General features: G+C 41.7%; 1 protein-coding gene across 1 annotated transcript in view; it reads left to right on the plus strand.

The window, feature by feature from the left end:
• NHS (NHS actin remodeling regulator) overlaps positions 1-22,264 on the plus strand; it is a 388,389-nt gene that overhangs the window by 264,238 nt on the left and 101,887 nt on the right. The window lies entirely within an intron of this gene.

Raw genomic sequence — 22,264 nt, forward strand, 5'->3', positions numbered from 1 at the left:
TCATGTGTGTCAAGGATAGAACTGTGCTCCATTGGGTTTTCAATGGCTGATTTTTCAGAAGTAGATCACCAGGTCTTTCTTCTGAGGCACCTCTGGGTAGAGTCAAACCTCCAGCCTTCCGGTTAGCAGCTAATCACATTAACCGTTTGCACCTGTGCTTGTAAACAACTAGCCCTCAAGCCCCTTGAGTCCAGGGATGATGTCTCATTTGTCTCTTGGCCTCACTACAGCACCTAGTCCCTGGGCCCAAGGAGAGCTCAACAAATGAATTGAGTGAGTGAATGATATTCCTGTATTGTAGGTAAAAAGAGATTAGCATTATCTCAATTATTAACTGTAAGACAGATAAGAGGATTTATTTGTTCAAGGTCCTTCAGAGGACCAGTAAAATATGGGACAGTGTCATTTCTTCCCAATCCTCAGTTTGCTGAGTAATGCTTATTGTTGTTGGTTGCCATTGAGTTGGCTCCAAGTTATGGCAACCTTACGCACAACAGAAAGAAGTATTGACTGGTCCTGCACCATCTTCATGATCTTTGATATGTTTGCATCCATTGTTGTGGCTATTGTGTCAACCCATCTCATTGAGGGTTTCAAAGGACAAGTCAAATCTTACATCTGCCCAATCCTAGGTTTGCTGGGTGATGCTACCTCTTCAGAAATCTTGACACTAGATGCTTGGTGAGCATTTGTTATTTTATGTGTTGGGTGGCCTGTGGGTATGTGTGTCTGGCAAGGACTTGGGGCAGGGAGATGATACCTGTCTGTGTGAGGCTCTTTTAACTCTTGAGTAGTGCTATCCCTTGGAAATATGATGCAAGCTACGTATGTAATTTTAAATTTTCTAGTACTAGAATTAAAAAAGTAGAAAGAAACAGGTAATATCAATTTTAATGACATGTTTTATTTAGCCCCATATATCCAAAACATTACAATTTCAGAATGCAATCAATATTTAAAAAAAATTGTCAATGAGATGTTTTCCATTCTTTTTTTAATTTTTTTGGACTAAGTCTTCATATCCCGGTGTATATTGCACACTTGCAGCACATCTCAATTCAAATGGTAAATTTTCACCAGAAATGCTTGATCTGTATTTCAGTTTCATACAATTTACAGTTGAAAAAGTACATTCACATGTCCAAGTTCTTCCAAATATTATCAATTTTTTTCTAGTAACTGAATCATATGTCAGGTTTTTTAAAATGTAAATTAGTTAAAATTAAATACAATTTTTAAAATTCCATTCCTCAATCACTTTAGTCACATTTCAAATGCTCAATAGCCAATGTGGCTAGTGGCTTCCATATTGGAGAGTGCAGCTCTAGGGTACAAAGATTTCTAAGTATCATTTAGTTCATTCTTCTGTCTCTACAACTTAATTTTAAAAAAGAAAAGTATGACGGCGGGAGAACTATTTAAGAACTCCAATTAGCCAGCTGCCTTTTCTCCAGCCTTGCCTTGCTACCAACTTCTTTGTGCCACGGGCCCAGTTTCTCCTGTGCTTGCTGCTGGCTTCCAGAGGTTTCCATGAGAGTTAGCAGGATTCTGTTGACAAAACACTTGGGAATCTAGGGATGAAATGACCCGTGTCATTCTCAGGCTTTTTGGCCAGGCTGGACTGTGGATTGGGACCTGTGTCTACACAGCAGCTGCCATCACACAACCACACAGATCTGTGCTCCCTTCTTTTTTTTTTTTTTTACAGTTTTTTTTATTGTCGTAACTAAATGAAGTTTACATTTCAAGTTAGTCTCCCACACAGAATTTTCTTTTACATGCATTGTTATGAGACCCCAACCGCTCACCCCATTCTGCGACAGCACACTCCTCCTTTCCGCCCCTGATTCCCCATGAACATTCAACCATCTCCTAACTCTCTGCCTTCCCATCTCACCTCTGGACAGAAGCCGCCCCTTTGGTCTCTTTTATCTACTTGACTAAGAGGCATATTCTTTACAAGTATCACTTTATGTCCCACAGTCCAGTCCAATCCCTGTCTGAAGAGTTGGCCTCGGAAATTGTTTTAGTTCTGGGGTGATAGAGAGACCAGGGGCCATGCTTTCCCGGGCCCCTCCAGTCTCAGTCAGACCATTAAGTCTGGTCTTCTTACTAGAATTTGAGTTCTGCATCCCATCGTTCTACTTCTCCATCAGGGACCCTCTGTGCTGCCTTCTGCAGCTGCGGTCTACACCAGAGTTTTACAGCACATGTGTCAATTGCATGTTGCATGTTTTACCTTCTGCAGCCCTGAGGTGACACATTTGAGGTGCTCATGGCTTTTACCAGATTAGAACATATTTGCTGTTTTCAGCACTTAACTGCTTTTGAGTGATCAAATCTGTGGAAAACGTCTTTCTCAGCCAAGCAGCATATTTTCCAAATCCAAAATAGTTTAATATATTTTTCCCCTTCCTTCAAGTTTCCCAATGAATGGCGCCCCAGAGACCAATTTAAAATTTGAAAAGTTTAGACCAAAAATGTTCTGGAACAAATGAAAGTGAGGTGTGTCACTGAACCCAGTATCTAGCCCATGTCTCAGGCAAAACCATGCGAGCGCTCAGCCTTATTTATTTCTAATAGGAAACTGGGATTAGAAATTGATTTTCCCACAATGCTGTGAGGCTGGAAATGGCCTCATGGCTGGCTCTGATGTGAGATTTGAGGCTGAAGGGGAAGTGGAAATGACTCTAGACCCTTCAGGGTTTGGAAACAGGTACAGTCTCTACAGAGGCGTAACTAAGGTATGGCAGGGAGGGCGCATGCCCTGGGCACCACTTGAGGAGGGCCGCTACTGAGCAGTTTCTACTGGCCATCGAAGTTTCCATCACCAGCTGTGAGAGATTCAACAATTTAAAACTAATTGCCACAGGCGCTATTTTTCCTAGATAGGCCCCTGAGCCTCTCCTCTTTCCCTCAGGGAAACGTGCTGTCCACATTTGGGTGAGTAGTTCAGCAGCAGTTCACTGAGCTCTTGGATGGAAATGGCAAATTTCCCCCCAAATGAGCTTATTATCTGCTCCTGTTGGGTGCAAGGCATCCCTCAGCTATGGTGGGAATTACAGCTTCCATCTGTTCCGTAATGTGAAAAATGTGTGCAGGCCTCTGTGCTACCAAGCTACATGGACTTTAGACAGTCAGTTCTGCTGACACATTTGAGTCGAGGCCCTCGGAATGGGTTGTCAATTATTTCATTACATATCCAAATAACCATCCTGAGGGTGGTCTGGATTTGTGATCTGTGACAGTGTGGTGTTGACAGATTTCTTGCCCTTGGAGCTATCTTTTTTTTGGCGTTGTGTAGGAGTTGATGATATGTAAGTACTCAGTATATTTAATCATTATTATGTTTGAAGTTAGTACAGTGCCACCATTATGAAAAATTCTTGGCCCTAGTTACAGCCAAGTACACATCATTAATTCTTGGATTCGTCCCAAAGTCTCCAGTGTTTCACCTTGTTCCATCACTTTGTTCAGACAAATCAAATAATGCTTTGTGCTTAGAGAGCAACTTCTGTCAGAAAATTGCAAGGCCCTCTGCAAAGTTTTATTTCTGTAAATAAAATAAATATCTTCAGAGGGCCACACATATTTAAGTGTGTTTATTCATGCTAGGTTTTTTCAGTGGGCAAGAAAAATTATGGTTTACTACGTGTTCTCTTTGGAACACAGACATAATGTGCAGACTTAAGTTTTGCTTGATATATTTAATAAATATCCCTTGAGTAAGTGATTAGATATAGAGTCAGGCACTCTCCTGAGGATATGGCCAAGCATTAGTTTCTTCTACTAATTTTATATATTTGAACATTTACAGTGTTACATCTGGTGCATGAGATGCAGAAATTGTTTTTATTGGTTAATAAATATTTCTGATTGTCACCTGGAGGAGAAATGCTTTGACGAAGTAAACAGGATTAACTCACTAACTGAAAAATACTGTCAGTTGTTTAAGACTTAGTTCATGTTTAATTGTTTCAGTGGTCAGTGGTTGGGTGGTTGTTTAGTTTACATAATATCTCCAATCTATTTTCACTAAATTAACCCATTTGGTGTTTTGTCTCATTGTTAAGTGTCCTTGTTGTGGCAGAGATAATGCTAGGTATTCACCCAGCCCCATTTTTCTTTTCCTCCTGGACACACAGATAGACTACATTTCCCAGAATTCCTTCTAGTTAGATGAAACCCTGTGACTGAGTTATGACCAATGGAATGTGAGCAGAAGTAATGGAATCCACTTCCAGCCCTAGCCGTAAAATCTTCCCTTCCAGTCCTCCAAACACTCTTCCCTTGCCTATAGCTAGATTCAGAAAATCTGGTGAAGGACCCTAAGCACCTGGGGGATGGTGGGGCCACAAAATAGAAAGAATCTGATTCCCTGAATGACTACATGGAGCAGAGCATCTCAGCTGAACTGCCTTGTGTGTGTGACATAGGCAAAAAAAAATGACTTTTGTTGGGCAAAGCCAGTGAGATTTGGAAGCTGTTTGCTACACAAGTTAGCCTACCCTAACCCATATGGCACAGAATCACTACATTCTTTATATACATTCTACAATTTTCAGGGGTGCATGGAATGTGCAGAACAAATTACTAGTGTTGAATAGTAGGTTGTGAAAATGTGTAACCAATGAGCCATGTGGCTTTTTGATCACCATATCCAATTAAGCCACATGGTTACTGTGATTTCCTGGTTTGTGTTAGCCTTTTATCTGGGGCAGATGTGACCAAGAACAGTTTCATGTAGTGGAAACCGATCATTTCAGTAAGTGACTTCCCCAGAGGAGACAGAGGTGAGTTCAGAAGTCCATATGAATTGCTATGGAATTCAGGCTCTAACTTCAATTACTTTTTCCTCTGAGGAGCCTTTCCTAACCCCACTCATGTCTGGATTGCTGTCTCCCATGCCTCCCATCCTGTGCTCTTATCAACTCCAATGTGCCTACATCGGACTTCTTACCTCACTGGCTGGTAACATTTGTTCTTGATCTTCCATTATAGATCATATACCTCAAAGGGCAGAGGCTATTTCTACTTGGCTCACTGTTGCATCCCCAGCATTCAGCCCAATGCCTGGCACATACACGTTATTGACTACATGATTAAGGGAATGAATGACAATGGGATTTTGGTTATCAGGCACAAGCAATAGTCTTAGGGTCATTCATGAGCTGGTCCTCAGCCCATATGAGTGAGGCAGGCTGGAATTTTTTTTCCTGTTTTAAAAATGGGGAACTTATGAAGGTAAACTGACTTTAGCTTTATCAACAATCAAAACACAAAGCAGAAATAGAAACCAGAGTAGTATCCATTTTTAGGTTTAGTTTTATTAGCCATTGAGAGTTTTTAAGACTTGGAGCTCAATTAATTGATGGTCCAAGTTCCTTAGTAAAAAAACATTTGAGAACAAAAATACAAGTATAGGTTAAAGCCAAATCACCTTGCTTATGGACCAGACAGATCTTGATGGTTTACTCTTTCATGCATTCATTTGCCAAACATTTACTGAGTCTCCTTGATGGTGGAGCATGGCTCTAGGTATTGGGACACTGTAGTGCACAAGATAGAAAATGGCCCAGCTCTCAAGGAGGCTACAGTCTAGTGGGGGACAGACTGACAACAATAAAAAAGGTCAGATAGATAAAGCTCTGTGTCTTAGTCATCTAGTGCTGCTGTAACAGAAATACCACAAGTGGATGGCCTCAACAAAAAGAAGTTTATTCTGTCACAGTCTAGTAGGCTACAAGTCCAAACTCAGGACATCAGCTCCAGGAGAAGGCTTTCTCCCTCTGTCTGCTCTGGAGGAAGGTCCTTGTGATGCATCAGTCTTCCTTTGGTCTGGGAGCATCTCAGCGCAGGAACCTCAGGTCCAAAGGACGCGCTCTACTCCCAGCACTGCTTTCTTGGTGGTATGAGGTCCCCATGTGTCTCTGCTCACTTCTCTCTTTTATATCTCAAAAGAGATTGGATTAAGACACTATCTAATCTTGTAAACCTCATCAGTATAACCTCATCACAGTGATAGAATTTACAACACATAAGGAAATCACATCAGATTACACAGTCACACAATACTGGGAATCATGACCCAGCCAAGTTGATGGATATTTTGGGGGACACAATTCAATCCATGACACTCTGTGAAAAAAAAATCCAAACAAGTCAATGTGATCAAGAGTGTCCAGGGGAAGTGGCTTCAGATTCTGTGGTCAGGAAGGCCTCTGGGAAAGGGATATTCCTGTGACATGCAAGCTGAAGCCTCAATGACAAGAAGGAGTCAGCCATATAGAAATCTGGGAGGAGGACATTCCAGGCAAAGAGACATGCTAAGGATTTACCTGGCCCTGAGGTGAGAGAAACTGGCCTGTTCAGGAATGGGAAGAAGTTTTGAGTGTTTGGAGCAGAGAGTGTATTGGGTGTGGGTTGGGGGTGGGGAGGGGTTGGAGGAAGAAGTGGTGGCGAGAGATGAGGCAGAGGGTCCTTTATGGAGAGTCTTGTTTGCTTTGTTTCGAGAGTCTGGGTTTTAGCCTGAGAGCAATGGGGAGCCATAAGAAAGATTTTAAGCAGAGGAGAGAAATGAGCTGATATGTTTTAGGAAGAACAATCTGGCTGCTCTGTAGAAAAATTGCCCCAACACAAGCCCCACATAGAGGCCTGATTAGAGGTAGGGTCAGAAGGCGTGAAAAGAAGCAGCCAGTTCTGGAGATCCTGGGATTAGAAATATGGCACTTGGAAATAGAACGGACGTGGGGATTGAGTCTGAGCATGGAGTCCAGGGCAATGCCTCAGTTTGTAGCTTGGGCATTGGAGGTAGAGTCGGGGTGGGGGGTACCTTCCTCTGAGACAGGAAACCCTAGAGGAGGAGCGAGTGTGCAGGGGAGGCTGAGGACTTGCTTCTGGACATGGTGAATCTGAGGTACTCATGAGGGTGCCAACAGAAAATGTACAGGAGACAGCTGAATATGTGGCTAGGCCAAGAGAAAAATGGAGGGCACGCTGGGTAAGCAATCACAGAGGAAGAAATCCAGAAGGAAAGGCAGGTTGAGGTCAGATTTGAAGGCCTAACCACTTGATTTTATCTGACACCTTTTTTTTTTCTTCCTTGCCCATTTCCTTTTCAAGATGTTGAGTAGTCATTTCTGCCTCTCCAAGCTGGTCGGCCCCAATCTTGGCTTCTTCTGGTCTTTTTACACATTAGCTTTTATCCTCAGAGATCTTCCCCTTCCTGTCACATGGTCTTGCTACTTCCTTCATTTCTTCTCTGTGGCTCTAGGAAATGAGCCCCCAAACAGTGGCTCATGCCCTGCACACTGCTGATGAAAACGACACTGCTAGTGTCTATATGCAAGCCTTGGTTTAAGTCCCAGCCCTGCCATTCTCTAGCTGTGTGGTCCAGGCCTCTTTTCCTCATCCATGAAATGAGGGGATTGGACTGAAGAGGACTTTGAGTTTAACATTTTCTGATTTTGAGTTGTCCCAGCCCTCAGGGAGAAGCAAAGTCGCCTCTTCCAGAGCTGGCAGTAGGAACTGGTATAATAGCCATCAACACCTGAGAGAAAATAGCTTTTGTTCTTTAGTGCAAGATCCTGTGGAGGCTGGGTGGGCTGCAGCTGTTCAGCTTCAATTAACGACACACACAAACCTCCCACTTTGTTTCAGCTTCAAACCTTGACCATCTCACTGAGCACATTTGAGTTCCTAAGGCTCTACTGTGGGTGGGAGGAGGCACTCTTCTACAGGCCTAATTTAACTGCCTCTCCTTGGTCCCCAAATTTCATTTATTGAGGGCAGGAGAGATTTCAGTCTTGGAGATACAAGCAGAGAATATACCTTTGCTTTGGAGCCATTGTCCAATCCCCAATTCGGGGCTCCCCAAATGCCAATATGGGCTTGTGAGCCCTGGTATTTGGACAAGCATTTTTTAGTGGCTTAAGAGAGAAAATGGGCCTGTACGTCACGAAGACAGCCTACCAATCATCTGTGGTGATTCCTGAAGCAACATTACCTCCTCCAGCAAAGGCAGTAACCAAGACCTCTGTGTTAGTTTCCTAGGGCTGCTGTAACAAAATTCCACACACTGGGTGGTTTATAAGGACAGAAATGTATTGTCTCAGTTCTGGAGGCCAGAAGTCCAAATTGGGGTGTTGGCCATGTTGATTCCTTCTGAGGGCTCTGAGGGCATTCTGGCTACAATTCTTCCAAGACAGATTTGTTCGTTCTTCTGGCAGTCCATGGTATATTCAGTATTCTTCACCAACACCATAATTCAAAGGTGTCGATTCTTCTTGGCTCTTCCTTATTCATTGTTCAGCTTTCACATGCATATGAAGCAATTGAAAATATCATGGCTTGGCTCAGGTGCACCTTAGTCCTCAAAGTGACAGCTTTGCTTTTTAACACTTTAAAGAGGTCTTTTGTGGCAGATTTGCCCAATGCAATACGTCATTTGATTTCTTGACTGCTGCTTCCCTGGGCATTGACTGTGGATCCAAGTAAAATGAAATCCTTGACAACTTCAATCTTTTCTCAGTTTATCATGATGTTGCTTATTGGTCCAGTTGTGAGGATTTTTCTTTTCTTTATGTGGAAAATAATACGGATGGCAAAAAGCGATTTCATGGCTGGAGAAATGTCCCCAAGGGCCTTCTGGGGAGGCCACATTCATATCCCCTAGACAGTGGTGCCCTTGTCACAGATCGTGGCCGCTCCTTCTGCCTCCTCACTGTTTCCCTCAGAGGGGCTGCTGGCTCAGTCCCATTCTCTAATCCCTTCTTCCTCACGCCAACACTCCTTCCCTGCCCCTCTCTAGCTACACCCTTGGCCATGACTGTCAGTGCAGTGAGCTGGCTCTCCATTGCACAATAGCTCATGTCACCTCTGGAATTATTGTTAAGTTGTAGGTCTCACACTCAAATGCCATCAGGGGCAGACTGGTAACTTAAACGTGGGATACAGCCCGTGTGGTATAATGAGGAGGGATGAGGACTGTGATGCTGTGTGTGTTCTAAGTAAACAAAGACATTCCAAGTAAATTTTTTAAAAAAGTCATTGTGTTGTTCAAGTAAAACAATCTGCCCCAAACTGCCCACCCCCAAATTAAATCTTCTGCTATTATTGATTTCTCAGGGGGACTGATGTACAGACAGAAACCAGAAACCATGTCGGAAAATTCTATTATACCCTCCCCTGTGCCTAGCAGAGCATGATGTAAAAACAATAAGCAATATCGTTTTTAACCTTTTGAGTAATGTCTAACATACATACAGAAAAGTGCCCAGATCCTAAGTGTATAGCTTAAATGAATTATTACAAAATGAACACACCCATGTACCCACCAACACGCCAAGACCTAGAATGTTATCAGACCCCCAGAATCCCCCACAGGCCCTTCTTCCTCCCCAGAGGCAATGGCTGTCTTGACTTCTAATTCCATAGATTAGATTCACTTGTTTTTTAGCTTTATACAAACGGAATCACACAACATGTACTCTTTTCTGTCTGACTTCTTTTACTCAACATTATTACTGTAAGATTCATCCACGTTGTTGCGTGTAGCAGTGGTTTGTCCATTCCCATTGCTTCCACGGTGTCCATTCTACTCTACTGTTAATTGGCATCTGGTTGCTTCTAATTTTGAACCCCCACAAATAATAGTCTGCAGCATGAGAGAAAGCCCTCAGGCAGAACAACAGAGAGATGTAGGTGTTTGAAGTGGGAAGTGGTCAGTGTGCATGGCAACTATCCACAGCAGCTGCAGATGGACTCAGAGGTGGGCCAAGGAGATCTGGGATGGGATACCAACAGCATCTGCTACCAAGTCCCTCTAGAACAGCGATTCACAAACATTTTGGGCTCAGGACCCCTTTACACTCTTAAAAATTATCAAGAACTCAGAAGAGCTTTTGTTCATATGAGTTACATCAGTATTTATCGTATTAGAAATTAAAATTGAGATTTAAAAAATTATCTAGTAATTTATTTCAAAATTAACAATGGTAAGTGTGTACACCACATGATATACATTACATGTTTATAAATAAAATATTTTGATGAAAAATAACTATATTTTCCAAAACAACAACAATAGAAATGTTAGTGAGAAGAATGGCATTCTTTTACTTTTTTTTTTGCACATCTCTTAATAGAATCTGGCTTAATAGAAGACTGCTGGATTTTCATCTCTGTTTCTGTATTCAGCCTGGTGTGGCATTACATGTCGCTCGTGTGAGAATGACAGTATCTAGTGCCAACCAGCTTTAGCATGAAAACCTCCAATGAATAGGCACCCCTAAGTCAGCCCACTCAATGGAGGGTTGCTAACTTCCTCCAAACCACCATGAGTTAATTTACTTCTTAGCTGATTGTTGTTGTTAGGTGCCGTCGAGTTGGTTCCAACTCATAGAGACTCTATGTACAACAGAACGAAACACTGCCTGGTCCTGTGCTATCCTCACGATCATTGCTATGTTTGAGCCCGTTGTTGCAGCCACTGTGTCAATCCATCTCGTTGAGGGTCTTCCTTTTTTTTTGCTGACCCTCTACATTACCAAGCATGATGTCCTTCTCTAGGGACTGGTCCCTCCTGATAACAGTGTCCAGAGTGCATAAGACAAAGTGTCTCCATCCTTGATTCTAAGGAACATTCTGACTGTACTTCCAAGACAGATTTGTTCGTTCTTCTGGCAGTCCATGGTATATTCAGTATTCTTGGCCAACACCATAATTCAAAGGCATCAATTCTTCTTGGGTCTTCCTTATTCATTGTCCAGCTTTCACACGCATATGAAGCAATTGAAAATGTCATGGCTTGGCTCAGGTGCACCTTAGTCCTCAAAGTGACAGCTTTGCTTTTTAACACTTTAAAGAAGTCTTTCGCAGCAGATTTGCCCAATTCAATATGTTGTTTGATTTCCTGACTGCTGCTTCCATGGACGTTGATTGTGAACCCAAGTAACGAAATCCTTGAAAACTTCAATCTTTTCTCCATTTACTATGATGTTGCTTATTGGTCCAATTGTGAGGATTTTTGTTTTCTATATGTTGAGGTGTAATCCATACTGAAAGCTGGAGTCTTTGATCTTCATCAGTAAGTGCTTCAAGTTCTCTTCACTTTCAGCAAGTAAGGTTGTGTCATCTGCATACTGCAGGTTGTTAATGAGTCTTCCTCCAATCCTGATGCCCTGTTCTTCTTCATATAGTCCAGCTTCTTGTATTATTTTGCTCAGCATACAGACTGAATAACTACGGTGAAAGGGTACAACCCTGATGCACACCTTTCTTGATTTTAAACCACACAATATCCCCTTATTCTGTTCGAACAGCTGCCTCTTGGTCTGTGTACAGGTTCCTCATGAGCACAATTAAGTGTTCTGGAATTCCCATTCTTCACAATGTTATCCATAATTTGTTACGATCCACACGATATGATCCACACACAAGCCACCATAGTACAACAAACTGACAGATGAGTGGTAGAAATTTGTCGGTAGCAACATTGAAAGAATGAAAAACGGGTGAAATTAATTTTAATAATATACTTTATTTAACCCAATATTTCCAAAATATTATCTTTTTGGCATATACAATCAATATAAAATATAATCATATAAAAATCAATATAAAACATTAATGAAAAATTTTACCTTTTTTTCATACTAAGTCTTCAGAATCCAGTGTGCATTTTCATTTATAGTATGTCTCAATTCAGATGCTACATTTTCGTCAGAAATACTTGATCTGTATGTAGATTTTATAAAATTTCATAAAATTTGAAAAACCAAATTCTGGCAAACATACTTCAAAGTTTTCCAATAACTGAATGGAATATCAGTTTTCCCATTTAAATTCAAATTAATTAAAATTAAATGAAATTGAAGTTTCAATTCTTCATTCACACTAGCCACATTTCAAGTGCTCAGTAGCCACATGTGACTAGTGGCTGCCATATTGGACAAAGTAGATCTAAACTATTCTTCTGTTATTGTTATCCATCCTATCTTTTGATTCTTCAATGATTAGAAGTCCAATTCATTCTCATTATTCTCCTAGAAAACTGCCAAGCTGGATTTCTTCATAGGCAGGTTAGGCTGTTTGACAAAGAGAGGCCTGGGAGCAGGAGTATTACTCTAGAGCCACAGGGTGCAATGGCAGGTTCCCTTTAGGCTTGGCTTCCAGGACTTTCTCATTGTATGTTTTCATCTGCTTAGAATCATCTCACATTGCTCTTGATACAGCTGTGAAATATACAGCTGTGGAATGTGTCTCTCTCTGATTGGACATGGCAGTGATTGAAATGGGATGACACCAAGAAGGCTGTGTGCCTGTTTGAAGCAAGTATTGGGAAGTTTGGTAAGTCCTTACTGATGAACTCCACATCAGTGTCAGACAGATAAGACATGTTTTCTTGCTTTTTGTCTCCCTGTCTCCATTCATTGGTATGCTTTCTAAAAGCTTGTTGTTATTGTTAGTTGCCATTGAGTTGATTCCAACTCAGGGCGACCCCATGTGTGCAAAGTAGAACTGTTCCATAGGGTTTTCAGGGCTGTGACTTTTTGGGAGCTGATTTCCAGGCCTGTCTTCTGAGATGCCTCTGGATGGATTCAAACCACCAATCTTTTGGCTACTAGTCAAATGCATAACCATTTTTGCCACCAGGGACTCTTCCAAAAGGTAAAGGGAAGCAATGGAATGAAATTTCAGGCCAAAACACTCAGGTCAAAGACGTAGCACTGAGCTTAGCCACCTTATAACTCAAAGACAGCAAAGGTAATTTAACAAGTTTCAAAGGACAGAGACCAAGGAAGTCCAAACAGTGTTATTTAGACTTTGTTCTGTTTGTGAATTCCATCACCTTTGAACCATTTCAAATACAGGAGAAAGAAAAGTTACCCCATTTTACACACTGGGGGATCTCTTACCTGCACCCTCAAAATGAAAAGGACTGGAATTCTAAGCCTAACCATTTGGTCCCATTGCTGTAGGCTTTTGGCTGGCCAATTGTTTGATCCTTGTCATTGAGAGAGCTAGTGAGAAAAATGGCTTTTATCTCCTTCAAATGTTGTCCCTTCCCCAAGTTGACTGTTAAAGTTTTTAGCTAGTCTTATCATTGAGTCATATTGATTCTCCTAATGCTGGACTTGTACAAGAATCTTGCATCTGAGAGCATGATGTCATTTCAAATAAATCTAAAAGGAACAGGAAAGCTTCTGGAATGTCCTTATCTGAGGTAGCCAAACTAAATAAACTTAATTCTCATCCATCAGGAGCTCAGTGAAGGCTAGCACCATTTTGGTTGAAATGATATCATGCTAAATGGCATGTCAAGACTGAGGTCTTCCTGGGCTCTGTTTAACTGGATACCCTAACATTTCTGTCTCCAGGTTCCTGATGTTGAGTGTCAGAGGAGTCATTACCACATGATACTGGCCAAGCACAAAGTGCCTTTCAATTAATATAGTCAACTCTTAGAGTCAGAAATTACATAACTAAGATTTACAGCAATTGTGCCGCCATCTTGAATTCATTTGAATTTGAAGAAGTCAAGCCTTTTCTCCAGCATTCACATTAAAAGGCACCAGAGTTGATTGTTTTCAAATGTTAAATCATAGAGTGTTAGAACTATTAGGGATCTTGGAGGTCATATAATGCAATCTCTCTGTCCCTGAATGATCTCGCACTTAAGATCACTTTAATGTTCTTTCTCCTTTCTGGATAAAAAGTAATTCTGCTTTTACTTGGATCCAAACGGAAGCGAAGAGTTAGTTATTGTAGAACTATGGAAATTCCCATGGTTCCTCCTCCTCCTTCATGCCTAAATCCGCTTCCTCCTGGTGGCTGATGCCTCTAGTTCCACAGTTCCAGGTCCATTCTTTTAGCATTAGACTTAATTCCATTAAAATGTAAATATCCTAGGAAAGGCTGACACTTAAACCATTATTAGTGGTTTTCACTTTGGTGTGAAAGGTCAAATCAAGATGTAGTGGAATGAAAGTTCAGTATCAGTAAGGTAAGTGGATTGGAGAGAGGAAGAGGAAATACCAGCACTGAGGGCAAAAAGTCCTAAATTGGAAACCTGGGAGCCCTACTTGATGCTTAACAGACTCTCATCCCCTTCTCCTGTCTGTATTTGTATGAATTTGCCTTTGGACTTCCTGTGGTGATTCAGGTATTTGGTAATTGTTCTTGCCAAAACTGGAGTCCCCAGCAAGTAGAAGGTTCTGGTACTGAGGAGCAGCTCCTAACCTTGCTAGGAAGGGTATGTTAGTGCCTTTCTTGTCCCAGTTTGTGGAAGCAGCTATGGAACCATGCAAGGTGGAGAAGCTAGGATCTCATTTTTCATCTTACCTGGCTCAAGGGAGAGTATTTTACATGGAGTATATGTAGCCACACATGCATACACATGCATGCACACACCCATGGACTCATACACCCAACTCCATCTACACATGAATATTCACCCTGAAACTCCCAGCAAAGCAAGCAACAAGCATTTCCTGTAGGCAGCTGGGATTTCAATCCTGGTCTTGACTCATTGTCTGTTGGTTTGGGATTGGGAAACCTGTACTTTCTGAGGCAGGATAATGGGTTCCCTAACCTCTACCATTGGGGTAACCCAGCATAGTGGTTAGGAGCCCAGGTTCTACCATTTTCAACCTCCAATGCCTTGGAAAAGTTATTTTACCTCTCTGCACCTCACTTTCCTGATCTGTAAAATGAAAGAAATACTAATATCTACCTTGTTATGGATTGAATTGTGTCCCCCCCAAAATATGTGTTGTAAATCCTAACCTCTGCCTGTGGTTATAATTGCATTTGTGAATGGGTTGTCCTTGTTATATTAATGAGGCAGGATTAGGTTATGTCAATGAGGATTAGGTTGTTTATTATGTTAATGAGGCAGGGTTAGGGTGTATCTTGAGTCAATCTCTTTTGAAATATAAAAGAGATTAAACAAGCAAGTGAGAGAAAAGCAGAGATGGGGGAAGATAGATGCCAAGCCACCATGAGGCTCACCAAGGAGCCAAAGAGGCAAGGAAGGACCTTTCTCCAGAGCTGACAGAGAGAGAAAGCCTTCCCCTAGAGTTGGTATCCTGAATTCAGACTTCTAGCCTCCTAAATTGAGAGAAAATAAATTTCTATTTGTTAAACCCACTCATTTGTGGTATTTCTGTGATAGCAGCACTCGATAACTAAGACATACCTCAAAGAGTTTTTGTGAGAATTAACTGAAATAGCACGTTAATGGGAGCCCTGGTGGTGCAATGGTTAAGCGCTTGGTGATAACTGAAAGCTTGGTTGTTTGAACCCACCCAGCGGCTCCGCATGAGAAAGAGCTGGAGATGTGCTCCTGTAAAGATTACCAAACCAACCAAACCCATTGCTGTTGAGTCAGTTCCGACTCATAGCGAACCTATAGGACCAAGAACCGCCCATAGGGCTTCCAAAGATGTAATCTTTATGGAAACAGACTACTACATCTTTCTCCCAAGGAGCGGTTGGTAGGTTCAAACTATTGACCTCTTGGTTAGCGGAGCGCTTAACCACTTTGCCATCAGGGCTAGAAAACCCTATGGGGCAGTTCTGCTCTGTCACATGGGGTCACTATGAGTCGGAATCGACTTGGCAGCAACTGACAACAACAACAACAAGCACGTGTAAAGGACATAAAACAATGGGAACCTAAACTGCTGTGTAAACTTTCACCAAAAACACAATAAAATATTATTAAAAAAAATACCTGATAATAGCAGGTGCTCAATAAATATGTGTTGAATAAATACAATATTAACTTTTATCATTATTATAATATTACCATTGGGAAACTTCTGTTACATGGTGGCTTCAGATTTTGTGGGAGAAGTTAGAACACTATTAAGAATCATGACTTCTGTTCTTATCGAAGGGCCAGATTGCCCTGCAGACTCATCTGTGGATATTTCTCAGTGTATGATGGAAAAGGAAAAACAACATCTAAATGCCTCAGAACAAAACAAACAATGAAACATGGAGTGGGGTGGGGAGGAGAAGGGGGTTGCCATCTTGCAATTAAATAAAAGCATTGCCACAGAGAAAATTCTGGAAAGACAGTTGAGCCAGGCCTAGGCTTTTCCATTTCCAGACTTTGACTGGTTGGAAGATTGCACTTTCCCTTCTCTTCTGCATTTCCCAGGTGTCTGCTCTGAGTGAAGAAACCAAAATGGTGGCACTTCCTTGATGAAAACAGAGACGAAGTAGCTCTGGGGTTCTCTAGGGGTATGGAGTATGGCCTAGCTTGCTTAGCTACATAAACTCTACTTGACTTATATGATGAAAAGCAACTGCCTGGAAGGGAACGGGGTTGTGCTTTCTCATTGACCCTCCCGATTTCTTGACCCTGTGGTGAGGACTGCTTCAGCAGACACTGACATTAGGGCTGGTGGGGGCTGGAGCAGCTGTGGGGCAAGTCAGCTCCAGGCTGGGCCTGCTGGGTCTTTAATTTCCCACACATGTTCACGTATGTACAGGAACACAGCAGATGGTCATCAAGCAAGCTTGGGCAGTAATCCACTGCAAATAGCAGTAGCTTGGAATAAATTACAGGGGCTTGGGCTGCAAATTTAGCTCCAGGGGATGGGGACTCAGGCAACAAGGAGAAAAGGCTTTCGCCCAACTTTTTCCTGAAATGCCAGAGGAATAAAACAGGTCAGTGGTGAATACGAAATTACCTTCTGGCCACCCTCCAAAATGATTTGACCTATTTAGGAGTCATCAAGAATAAGCCAAAGGAAGCTCAGTAGCCTGCATGTTGATTTTTCAAGGGAAAATAGAGAGGGTTTGGATTTCCAGGCAGCTGGATCCCCTGGGTCACTGGTTAGGGAGCACAGAAGTACATATGGCTGGACCTCAAGAGAGGGGTTCTGGGAATACAAAATTAGCTTCTGGCCACGCTCCAAAGCGATTTGACCTATTTGGACTTTGGGCCAACTCCTGGCACAATTTAGCATGTAAATGATAATGCCGGCAGATGTGGTGGTAATCTGGCGTGCCAGCTCAGTGGCCCTGGTCACTGTTCACATAAAAGAATCATGTTGGATTCTGAAAGCCTTCCTAGAGCTTAAACTCTTCTCCAAGACCCTTCTGTAAAAGGGGCTCTGACACCAACTCAGCAAAGGGAGTGTAGACATTAGGGCCCCAGTGGAAGCAAAGCCACAAAATATTGAGGCCGACTCCTCCACAGCCCAGCAGGTTGGAGTTTGTAGTGGATGCTGTTGGTGCCTACCTGTGTCTCCTTCACCATCTGGTGCACCCCTCCTGCAGCTGCTGTGAATGTTGGCTGCTAAAGGCTACAGCTGCACTTTCCCTGAAGAATTGCATTCAGCCAAATGCCAGCTGTGCCAACGCTCTCGCCTTAAGGTGAGGCTAGCTCTGTGGTGAAATTTGTCATCCCGAGTGCCCTGCAGGATCAGGCTGAAATCACATCTCCAGTTGATGCCCCATCCTAGTTTAGCCATTTCCCCAGCTGTCTCTTGCTTCCTCCATGCCCCTTCTACTGAGAGCACCCCCTCACTACATCATTCGGGCAAGAGCCCCCATCTTAGGCTTTGCTTCTAGTGAACCCAACCTAAGACAGAGTCAGAGAGGACTTTTGAGAACAGTCCCTCTCTTAGTTTCCTAGTGCTGCCAAAACACAAATGCCACAAGGAAGTGACTTTCAAAAACAGAAATTTATTTCCCCACAGTCCTGGAGGCTAAAAGTCCCAATCAGGGTCTCGGCCATGACGATTCCTTCTGTGGGCTTCTCTTCTAGTTTCTGATGTCTGCCGGTGATTGTTGGCGATCCTTGGCCTTCCTTGGCATCTGTCTTCCTCCTGCATGTATCTCTGTGTCTATTCTACTCTTTTTATAACTCAGAAGTGATTAGGATTAAGACCCACACGGCTGTTATGTTAATGAGGTCATAACATAACAAATGAAAGCCCCTATTTCATATTTACGGGTACAGGGGTTAGGACAGGGCTTAGGATTTTAACACATATTTTGGGGGGACATGATTCAATCTATAACAATCTCAAACTAGACTGCACTTCATAATCACCTGGGCAGTTTTAAAAATATAGATTTCTTGGTTCTACCTCCAGAAATTCAGATTCAGTGGGTCTAGGGTAGGGCCTGAGAGTCTGGAGTTTTTTCTAAGTGGGTAATTTTACATTTGATCACTTTAATGCAGCCAGTCCTTTGACCAGTGGGAACCACTGATTCTAGTCCATCGTCTTTATTTCTTCTGTTAGACCCTTTAGAAAACATTCATTGATCAAGTTCAGAAACAAACACCGCAATCTGTCAAAGACACTAAGAACCAGAGATTTAAGTGAAAGGATCCACAGTTCTTGGCAAATCTCTTGAAGTCCAGCCATACTATACCGACTCATAGCACTTTTAAAACAAATTGTATCTTTAAGGAAGGAGCCCTGGTAGTGCAATGGTTAAGTGTTCAGCTGCTAACCAAAAGGCTGGTGGTTCGAACCCACCCAGCGGCTTCGCGGGAGATCTGCTCCCATAAAGATTGTTGTTGTTGTTGGGTACTGTCAAGTCAATTCCGACTCATAGTGACCCTATATGACAGTGTACAACTGCCCCATAGGGTTTTCTAGGCTGTATGAGTCAGAATCAACTCAACAGCACACAACAACAACATCTTTAAGTATTTGTGTGTGTGTGTCCTGAAATGTAAAGGTCTGTCTGGTTGGGAAGACTCTTTTGAGGCATCAAGTTACCATGGAGTTTTCCAAAAAGAGATATTTAACCAAACTTAGGATTTAATTAATGCTTTCCAGTCTCCATGTTCATAAGTGTTAACCTACTAACCCTCCTTTCACTAGCAGGCCTAGACCTTCAATATTGTTGGTTGTGTGGATGATTTGGTGATGAAATTTGAAGAGAAATCTTTTGTTCTGTTATCAGAAGAGATCCTGTGATAAGAAGAGTAATGAATAGGTCACATGAAAGACACGATCCTAGGGATATTTAATCAAATTGATTAATCAAATAACTGAATGAAGGTAGTTCAGCCTAATGTAGAATAAGGAAGTATTCTGGATTTTGTAATGATAATGATGGCAACAGTGATAAGAATAGCAACAAAAAATGATTGCTAAGATTTGTTTGAGTGCTTACTAGCTTACTATGTGTAAGGCCCAGCACTAGTTACTTGCTCTGCATTATTTTATTTAATCTCCTCAGCAACTCTTTGAGATAAATGTATCCATTAGGATTAACAAAGGCATTAAAAATATGGGCTAGGACTGATATGGAGACTCAGTGGTAATGAAGAGTCAAGGTTTCTTCTAGCTCTCACTTCCACCTAGACTGTGACCCTCATCTTCACGGTCCAAGATGGCTGGTGGAGCACCAGTCATCACATCTCTGCCCTGAGCAGCAGGATGAAAGAAGGAGCATGCCCCTTGCCTTCTAAGGAGACTTTCTAGAAATGTCACACCACAGTTGTGCTTGTGTCTCATTGGCCAGATAGCTATCCCTACCTGCAACGGAGGGCTAGACATGTGGTTTTTTAGTGATAGGACAGTGGACCCAGTCCCCGTTTAAAAAAGAAAAATGAGGCTTTATCAATTTGAAAGAGAATGGAAGGTTTGGTAGAAAATGAACAGTTTCTGCCACAGTAGATGATAATATTCTTATCCCCATTTTGCAGATAAGGAAACTGAGGCACTAAGAGATTGAGTGACCTGGCCAAGTTCATATAACAAGTAGGTGGCAGAGCCATGGCTGGACCCAAGTCTCTTTGACTTAAACATCCCACTTTTAACCACTATTCCCTGTTGCCAATTTTTGCTATTTTGTAAAGCATTTTTGTTTCCCTAAAGGTGCATTTGTTCATTTTCTGCTTTCTTCTTGGTGTGCCTTTTACTCCCTTGTTTGCATAAATCCTAGCTATGCTTCAAACCCCAGCTCCAATGCTCCAGAAAGCCCTTCTCTGCACCCCCAGCTGCTTTCTTCATTCATTAAGTATTTACTGAGCCCCTACTATGAGCCAGGTACTGTTCTAGGCATTTGGGATACATCAGTGAAGAAAACAGACCAAGATCCCTGTAAGATTAATAGCTGTGTGACCTTGGTCAAGTTATTTGAGCTTTCTGAACCTCAGTTTCCTCATTTGTAAAGTAAAAACAATAAAATTCACTTCACAGAATTGTTTTAAGGATTAAATAAGATAATGCATATAAAACGCAGTCACTGGTACATCATTACTTTTTGAAAATGATACCTATTATTATTATTATGAACATGTCTGTCTTCCCCATTACGCTGTAAACTTCTCATGGTCAGGAATAATATCCAAGGCCATCTGGTATCACCCAAATACCTTACCAAGTGGGGGCTTAGTAAATGTTCGTAGAGTGGCTAATAAGGGTCTCAATGCAGAGAGGACTTCCTGCTAACTTTTGCCTCTAGATTTAAGAAACAATGAGAAACAGACTAAGCCCTGTAGGAACTTTTTTTTGCCTAATTTAAACTGTGAGTTTTGGTGGGTGGTGTGCTAAAGAAAAATAGGACTGAATAATAATCTACTCCTCATACTCTCCTGGAAAGCCACAGAAAGAAAATATATCCTTTTCCTTACAGGGTTTTTTTTTTTCACCTTCTCTGATAGATTCAGTGCTCCTGTGAGCTCCACTGATCTCTTTGTGCGGGTGTGTGTTTTCCTGTCCCCTAATTCTTCATTTGCTGATATGGCACAACTCAAAATGAGAAGAAACACCTGCAAACATCCATTAATAATCGGAACGTGGAATGTATGAATTATGAATCTAGGAAAATTGGAAGTTGTCAAAAATGAAATCGAACACTTGAAGATAGATATCCTAGGCATTACTGAGCTGAAATGGACTGATATCAACCATTTTAAATTGGACAATCATATGGTCTACTATGCAGGGAAAGACAAATTGAAGAGGAACAGCGTCACATTCATTGTCAAATAGAACATTTCAAGATCTATCCTGAGGTACAATGCTGTCAGTGAAAGGATTATATTCATATGCCTACAAGGAAGACCAGTTAATACGACCATAATTCAAATTTATGCACCAACCACTAAGGCCAAAGATGAAGAAATTGAATATTTTTACCAACTTCTGCAGTCTGAAATTGATCAAACATGCAATCAAGATGCACTGATAATTACCAGTGATTGGAATGCAAAAATTGGAAACAAAGAAGGTTCAATAGTTGGAAAATATGGCCTTGGTGATAGAAATGATGCCAGAGATTGCATGATAGAATTTTGCAAGACCAATGACATATTCATTACAAATACATTTTTTCAACAACATAAATGGTGACTGTACATGTGGACCTCACCAGATGGAATGCACAGGAATCAAATCGACGTCTGTGGAAAGAAGACAATGGAGAAGTTCAATATCATCAGTCAGAACAAGGCCAGGCGCCCACTGCGGAACAGACCATCAGTTGCTCATATGCAAGTTTAAGTTGAAGCTGAAGAAAATAAGGCCATGAGAGCCAAAGTACAACCTTGAGTATATCCCACCTGAATTTAGAGACCATCTCAAGAATAGATTTGACACATTGAATGCTAATGACAGAATACCAGACAAGTTGTGGGATGACATAAAGGACATCATACATGAAGAAAGCAAAAGTCATTAAAAAGGCAGGAAAGAAACAAAAGACCAAAATGGATGTTAGAAGAGACTCTGAAACTTGCTCTTGAACACAGAGTAGCTAAAGTGAATGGAAGAAATGATGAAGCAAAAGAATTGAACAGAAGGTTTCAAAGGGCGGCTCAAGAAGACACAGTAAAGTGTTATAATAAAATATGCAGAGACCTGGAGTTAGAAAAGCAAAAAAGAATAACATGCTCAGTATTTCTTAAGCTGAAAGAACTGAAGAAAAAATTCAGGCCTCAAGTTGCAATATTGAAGGATTCTATGGGCAAAATACTGAATGATGCAGGAAGCATAAAAAGAAGATGGAAGGAATACACAGTGTCATGGTTTGAATTATGTCCCCCCAAAAATGTGTATATCAGTTTGGCTAGGCCATGATTCCTGGTACTGTGTGATTTTCCTGTAGGCTGTAAGCCTGCCTGCCTCTATGATGTTAATGAGGGAGGATGGGTGGCAGTTGTGTTAGTAAGGCAGGACCTATCTACAAGACTGGATTGTGTTCTGAGGCAATCTCTTGAGATATAAAAGACAGAAGTGAGCAGTGAGACCGGGGGACCTCATACCATCAAGAAAACAGC

This window comes from Trichechus manatus, unplaced genomic scaffold (assembly GCF_000243295.1).
Source record: "Trichechus manatus latirostris isolate Lorelei unplaced genomic scaffold, TriManLat1.0 scaffold00100, whole genome shotgun sequence".
Taxonomy (NCBI): Eukaryota; Metazoa; Chordata; class Mammalia; order Sirenia; family Trichechidae; genus Trichechus; species Trichechus manatus.